This window comes from Tiliqua scincoides, chromosome 5 (genome assembly GCF_035046505.1).
Source record: "Tiliqua scincoides isolate rTilSci1 chromosome 5, rTilSci1.hap2, whole genome shotgun sequence".
Lineage (NCBI taxonomy): Eukaryota > Metazoa > Chordata > Lepidosauria > Squamata > Scincidae > Tiliqua > Tiliqua scincoides.
In genome coordinates, this window is record NC_089825.1 from 1,909,872 (window position 1) to 1,917,520 (window position 7,649).

General features: G+C 48.5%; 1 pseudogene; it reads left to right on the forward strand.

Moving 5' to 3' along the window:
• Positions 1-1,110: 1,110 nt before the first annotated feature.
• Positions 1,111-1,230, forward strand: LOC136654902 (5S ribosomal RNA; annotated as a pseudogene).
• Positions 1,231-7,649: the final 6,419 nt, after the last annotated feature.

The following is a 7,649-nucleotide window of genomic DNA, read 5'->3' on the forward strand; positions in this document are numbered from 1 at the left end:
TTGTTTCAGATCCCTTGGGGCTTCCACATTCCAGGATGGAAGCCCTCAGATCCAGCAAAAGGAAGGTGGTAATCTCTCCCCCACACACTCTACTGGGACCTTGAGTTGAGGAAGGGTGGGGCTTAGTCCAGAGGCTGCACTAACCCCGCCCCCCCGTTGATGACCAGTTAGCAAGAGCAGGAATCTCAGACTGTGGCAAGCCCCTCATCTAACACCACATGTAGTGGATTGCAGGGAACCAGTTGCAAAGAACAGATAATAAATAATTACACAAATACCCAATTACAAGAAGAGGAGTGGAAGGACTCTGGGGGATGTCATACGACAAGACCACCTTTTCAATGCAATTTAGATTAATTAAGCAGTGAAAGACGACTGTGGGATTTTCACTGATAGCCCATGTTCCTGAGGCTGGGGAGGAAACTGGCCCCTCCTCACCCTGTTGCTTGATTGCAACCACTCCAAAGGCAATTTGAATTAATCAGTCACTGATTGCCACTGATGGAATAGCAATGACTTCAGATGGGTTTTGCAAGGTACTTGCAATAATGAAGATTATTTCCAAGTGATATGGCACTCTTGAGATTCAATGACTGAGATGCAGGACTGCTTAAAGCTGAATCATGTGCAGGTAACTTGTACAGTTCAGCCAGCCCACTGCCATCCAATCTGATGGGTGACAGCTCTACAGGCAGAGGGCTTTCCTATCCTTGACACTTAACGAGTTACCTCATGGCATGAATCTAAGACCTTTAGCATCAGAGCTGAATCTGATGCTGGAGTGAATCTAGGACCTTCTAGAACTGTCAAGGGCTGAATCTAGGACCTTCATTGCTTGGCCTTGCTTCCCCAAAGATGTTTCATATCCCAGGAAGAATAGCATGAGTGTTGTTTGGTTTCCATTTCAATCATCTGCAATATATTGGGTTAAAATAGACTTTAGCCTCCTTTTGTTTTCATCTGTAACACAGTCCGGTGGAGAGACTGCAGCTGCATTGTCTCTTGCAGTATGCTGGAATACCATGAGGAGCAGATGGGGTCATTAGAGGCAGAAACTGCTCTAAGAACAGACACTCATGGTCATGGAGATGCAGCATTAATATTGTGAGTTCCTGCAGCAACTGTTACCCTGCACGTGCCCGATCTCGTCTGATCTCAGAAGCTAAGTAGTGTCAGGCCTGGTTAGTACCTGGATGGGAGACCACCTGGGAATACCGGGTGCTGTAGGCTTATACCATAGTCTTTTAAGACTGAAGGTTGCCAACCGGCTCACAGAGAATTCCCAGCATGCTTGCAGCACTGAGAGTCATAGGTAGCTTCTTTGGTAACACTCATGAGGGCTACTTCAAAGGGGACAACTGGATAGGAAGGAAGGGAAGAAGACCTTTAGATTGAAGTAGAACAACTTTGGCAAAGATAATGCCATTAGTTGTGGGTGCTTTCAGAGCCATTCCACAAAACGTGGAAAAAACACTTGCACACTGAACCACATATGAGTAGCAAAAAGCAACTTTACTCAGAACTGAACATATATTGCGCAAATACCTCTAGCTATCCTAGGTCCTTGGGAAGGACTTGGTATTTAGCAAATACCAGCCACCATCAGGTGGATTGTGAAGTTTATCACCATCGATACAGCAATACCAGATGACAGCAAAGTGGAAGAAAAAGAACTGGAAAAAAACAGCAAAATGCAAAGATTTACAAGTGGAAATTTGAAGGCGGTGGCAGAAGAAGACCAAAATGATCCCAGTGGTGATTGGGACTCTTGGTGCTGTCCCAAAAACACGTGGAAGAGCACCTGAACTGCACAGGGGCCACAGAAATTACCATCCACCAATTGCAAAAGGCTGCTTTACTGGGAACAGCTTACATAGGATAAAAACCAGGCATCCCACATCCTTGGGAAGGACTTGATGTCTGGATAAAACAAACCAGTTAATAATATCTACCTGACTGTGCAAAAATATAAGAATAACAACGAATCCCTCCTCTGCTGGGAATTCATAAGGAGACCTTGGATGCTGTTATTCTCTCCACCGCCTCCCTCACCAATACTAATGTTGGTCCACCTTACTGTGGAGTGCACAACTGGTAAAGTCTACTGAAACACATAAAATAGTTGATAAATATGCCAAGTATTCTGAATAAATGAATGAGTGGTAAAATATGTCCCGTCCCACCTACCCAGGAGCAAGTGAACCCAGAGTTGAATGCTTGACAGCAAGCAGGGGTGCTCTAGGAAGGAAGAAGCTGGCATTGGAGCCAGGGATCAGGCTTCCGTTGCAGAGATAGCAGAGGAGCTGTCCACAGGATGACTAAGGTGCAGGGTGAGAAGTTAGCCAAGAGCAGCCTGCTGAAACTGCCCCTTGTGGCGAGATTCCGGAACTGCATCCTGGCACTTTTCCAAGAGTAACAGCCCACTCCAATGGGTGCCTTTTGTGAGTTTTTGGGTCAAAATTTGCATCTTTGATGAGAGAGAATGTTTCATCTCAAACAACAATCACGCAGATCAAAGCACTTCTCAGCTTTCATCCACACCCTAGACATGAACCGCAGCTCTAACAGGTGACGCACTCCTAACAAAACAACGTAACAGTTAGTTGCTCAGATTGAGGAGCCCACCTTGAAACAAAAGCTCTCCAAGGGGTCGACCTGACAAGTGAGTCATGGAGTTCACTCATGCAGTCCATTGCCAGGCGCTTGAATGGGGGCTTATCAAAGTCCAGCTCCCAGATAGCCCTTTCCAGATCTGACTGATGGGGAACAACTGCACTCTCCCTTTGTAGACTGCACTGGATTCTGCAGAGGTGCATTTCAAAATCAGACTCTCAGGTCATGAGGGGTACTAAGGGGTCACAGTGCAGTGGTAGAGAATGCAGCGGTACTTTGAATGCTGAAGGTCCCAGGTTCTATCCTGAGCAGTGTCTCCAGATGGGGATGGGAAAGGACACCTGAGCCTGAAACCCCGAAGAGCTGCGGCCAGTCAGTGTAGACAAAAATAAGCCAGCTGGACCTTGGGTCTGACTCAGTAGAAGCAGCAGCCGATGCTCCTGTTTCCCCATGTAAACTGTGCTCTGGAACACATCTAACTCTCCCCTGGAGCCTCCTATTACAAGGGAAGGTGGGGAGTAGTGGACAGGCTGTCCTTTAGGAAAGCTGCTGTGACTCCTTGACCACTGGTCAGTTTCCACAAGAGATCCCAGACTTCCTCAGGGTTCAGTATAGAGGAATTAAACATAAATTAATCTGTGAAACGCATTGCCACAGGATGTGGCAATGGCATGTGGTCTAGACGCCTTTAAAAGAGGATTGGACAAACTGATGGAGGAAAAGTCCAACCCAAGTTACAAGCCGTGATGGGTATATGCAAACTCCTGTTTTAGAAGTAGGCTGTCTCTGAATGCCAGATGCAAGGGACTGGCAATAGGATGCAGGTATCTTGTTGCCTTGTGTGCTCCCTGAGATATCTAGTGGGCCACTATGGGATTCAGGAAGCTGGACTAGGTGGGCCCTGGGCTTGATCCAGCCAGGTTTTTCTGAGGAGCTTATGTTCTTACTTTGAATGGCATGAAAAGGGCATCAGTCATGGCGTACAGCCTATCAAAAGTTACTTGTCAAGATGGCCACACGCTACCTTATTTCTTTACTCATTGTGTCATTAATCTGTGTAACTCCTTGCCACAGGATGTGGTGGCACTTGGCCTAGATGTCTTTAAAAAGGGATTGGACAGATTGATGGAGGAAAAGTCCTTTCCAGGTTACAAGCCATGATGGGTATAGACAACCTCCTGGGTCTAGAAGCAGGTTGTCTCTGCATGCCAGATGCAAGGGAGTGGCACCTGGGCACAAATCTCTTGTTATCTGGTGTGCTCCCTGAGGCATCTGGTGGGCCACTGTGAGATACAGGAAGCTGGACTAGGTGCACCTTTGACCTGATCCAGTGGGGCTCTTTATAAGCTATGCCTATCTGCAGCTCTAGGGCCAGGATCATCCAATGAAACAGATTAACAGTAGATTCCGGGCGGAAAAAATGAAGTCCGGACAACAACATGCACAGAACAACAAATGTACAGAATTCACTGCTGCAAGATGTGGCGATGGCCGTGAGCTCAGACGCCTCCGATGGGACTGCGCAAATTCATGGAGGAGGCAAAGTGGAGTCTCCATCTTCAGAGGCAGAATGCCATAGCATGCCAGTTGCTAGAGGGCATGTTCCTTTCATGCCTCACTTGTGGGTTCCCTGGAGGCCCCCAGTGGGAAATAGGATGCTGGGCTGGAAGCATTTTTGCCATGCACTGATGTCCTCAATTGGTCCGACATCAGAAGTCGCTGCTCCTTGCTTTGCCTTCTGAAGAGAACCTCCAAAATTTCTTTGCAGGTGCTAGAACTTCATGGGCAGAGGTGACGGCAGCAGCATAAGAAAAACATCATCCCTGTTTCAGCTTTGTGCTTGGGGCATCTGGACTCTCAGCCTCTCCAGTTTTCGTGAACGGAATGCTTTTCATATAGAGGCACCAGTTCATTATGCCGAAACGCTTAATTAGCAAAAACGTTGCCATCTGTGAAACAGGGCAAGGCAACGTACAACTGAATTTTCCTCCTAGGAAGATGGGGCTTTCTGTATCTTTTGATCAACAAGTTGATTCATCATCATCCCTTCTAAAATTATCATTAAGATCCTTTTTCTTTCCACTCAACAATCCTCGCCGTTCACAACCTCCTGCTCTACAAGCTCCATAGAAGCAGAGCTTTTGAAAATAACACAGGAGTAAAAGGCACGTGCACTGCATGAGGAAAGCTCGAGGATCAGCGCACCCTGGGGTCTCCGGTTCAAAGACCATTGGACAATGAGGCTGAGAAAGGGCTCAAACTCAGCATGGAGCAAGTTCATATGAACACACTTGCTTTTGGAGGGGCCTCACTCCAGAGTAGAGTGCTACTTTGTGTGCAGAAGGTCTCCCAATTCCTCTTGAAAAGGTCAACAGCATAACCATGGGGGGGGGGGGGTTGTGTAAGTATTGCAAGTGCCACAACATGCCATGTAAGCGTCCCCTCCCACTAGCCTTTCTGGTGATGGCAACTGAACTGCCAGCATTCTGTGTTGTGATGGCAACTGTGTTGCCTTTGCTGCCCAGAATAGCTCCATCAATGAGTGGAAGGGGCCACTTACACAGTGCATTGCTGCACCTGCAGTGCTAACCGCTCTGCCCCCCCCATAGCTATGCTACAATCTCAAGTACCTGGACTATGACTGCCTTTCTCCCTGGAGACTCAGGGGGACCCAGTCAGAGCAGGCAATACTGTTCTGTAACATTCTATCTTGTTTGCTAGCACCTTTGTGCCTTGGGCAGCTGTTGAAGCCCCAGTGCCCTGGAAGGGCTCACCGCTGGACCTTGACTAATTGCCATGGGGATAGGGGGTGGGGGAGAAGCAGCTGCCACCTCTGCCACCCCTCTCTCTCCCTGGAGCCCACTTTCCTCATTGTGGTCCCACTGCCTTGCTGTGGCTCCTGCCACTTCCCATCCACAGATCCCTTTCAAAGTCACCATCTCGGTTCTCCGTCAGTGCGAACCCTTCCAAAGGAACCCATCAATCACAGCGCTTGAAGGATGCTGAGGGCTCTCTGTGGTGTCTTCCAGCCTTTTCCTCATTCTGACAGTTCCCACCATCCCACAGGGGAAATCGGGATTTGAAAATTGGGAAAGTTTTTTTTGAAAAAGATGCACTTGATTGTGATTAATTATTGCCACACATTGGAGAGGCATCAGAGAAGTGAAACCATTGACAGCCAAAGGGGCTGTGTCACCTCACCAGCCGAGGCCCGCTGGGACATCAGAGAGGACAACATCTGCAACTTTCATCACACAGTGTGTAATAAACATGTGGAATCTGTAGCCACAAGATGTGGGGGTGTCCAGTGGCTATACTTACAGAGGATTAGGCAAATCCACAGAGGAAGTGAGGTCTATAAATCCATGGCTATTAGCACAATGGACAAATGTCATGCCATGTTCAGAGGCAACACATCTCTGAATGCTAGTGGCTGGGGGGGCAGCAGCAGTAACCATTGCACGCCCTGCTTCTGGGCTCCCCCAGAGGTTACTGTCACCTGATAGGCTGCTGGATTCAACTGATCTAGAGCCTTGGCCAACGAAGCTCTTCCTTGGTTCTTTGTGTGTACTGGGATCATGCTAGTAATAAAGAAGATGGCACCACTGAGCATATGCAGAGTGTGTTTTTCTTACCAACAAGCAGCAAACCAACACTCTGGGAAAGGGTTTCCAGGGCAGCACACACAGAAGTGTCAGGCAGTTGTGAGCTTTGGCACTTATTTTACAAATGAGGCATTCCTTCAGTAACAGCAAAAGTCATTGCCACGTGGAAGCAGTGGTGTAGCTAGAGGGGGTGCAAAGCACTACGTTTTGCAGGGAGCCTCACTGCAGCCTGCAAGAGGCCCCTTCCCCTCCCCTCCCCTTTGGAGCCATTCTGGGCCTTCCAACCTTCCTGCATTTGCCTTTGTTTTGCTCATTCCACCCAGGATGGTTCTGAGGGGGAGGGGAAGGGACCACTTGCAGGCTGCGGTGAGGCTCCCTGCAAAACTTAGTGCTTTGCACCCCCTCTAGCTATGCCACTGCTTGGAATAAAGCTGATTCAATTCAACGTTGTCCTTCTAGAAGAGCACGGGGCTTCTCTGCCCTCAGCATTGCCGAGGATTGTGGCTTTAATGTTTTGACTTTGTCCTGGCATTTGCAACCTGGTCAGTCACCGGGGTCCAGTTCCTGTCTGAGGAGGTCTCACACTTTTGATTGCTGCCAGACGCCCGGCCTCTCCCCTTGTCCTTGGAGCCCTTCCTCCCCACACCTGTTATGCATTAAACAGTGAGACATCTTTTGCCCAGCAGACGTGAGAATGCTGGAAAATGCTGCTCTCAGATGATCTTCTCGCCTCATTAACTTTTACGAGTGGGTGCTGCTGCCCTGTTTGCATTATTGGTGGTTGAAGGCGGAAGAACAGCCTCTGAATGGATTCCCCAGTGGCTGCCTAAAAGAGGACTTCCTGCAATCTTGTGACCAGAATTTGGAACTCTGCTCTTGAAAACAGCTACTCCCCACTCCCCAATTTTTGTTTGGCCAACTGGAAAGAAAGCTGCCCCTCTTGCAAACCCAGGGGTGGAGTTGTGGTTAGGGCTCCAGAACACAGAAAAAAAAAAATTACAAGCCTGAATGCAGACACTTTCAACAAACTGCCAGGTTAATTTTAACAAAGTAGTTAAGACAACCCCTAATTAGAGTTACACTCTTCTCCAGTGGCATAGCTAGAGGGGGTGCAAAGCACTAAGTTTTGCAGGGCAAATCAGCATTGCCTGCAAAGACCCCTCCCCCTCACCTTGGAGCCATTCCAGGTGGTGGGAGCAAAAGAGAGACATTCATTTCCCTGCCTCCTTGTATTCAACTCCATTTTGCTCCCCATCCCAGAACAGCTCCAAAGGGGGGGGAGGGGCCGCATGCATACCACTGAGGCTCCCTGCAAAACTTAGTGCTTTGCACCCCTTCTAGCTATGCCACTGGGCCTTATTGGTTCGCCTGCAGTGCCCTTGTTTGGCAGAGCTTGTTGGTGTTACGCAGGATGAATCCCTAAATCCCTGA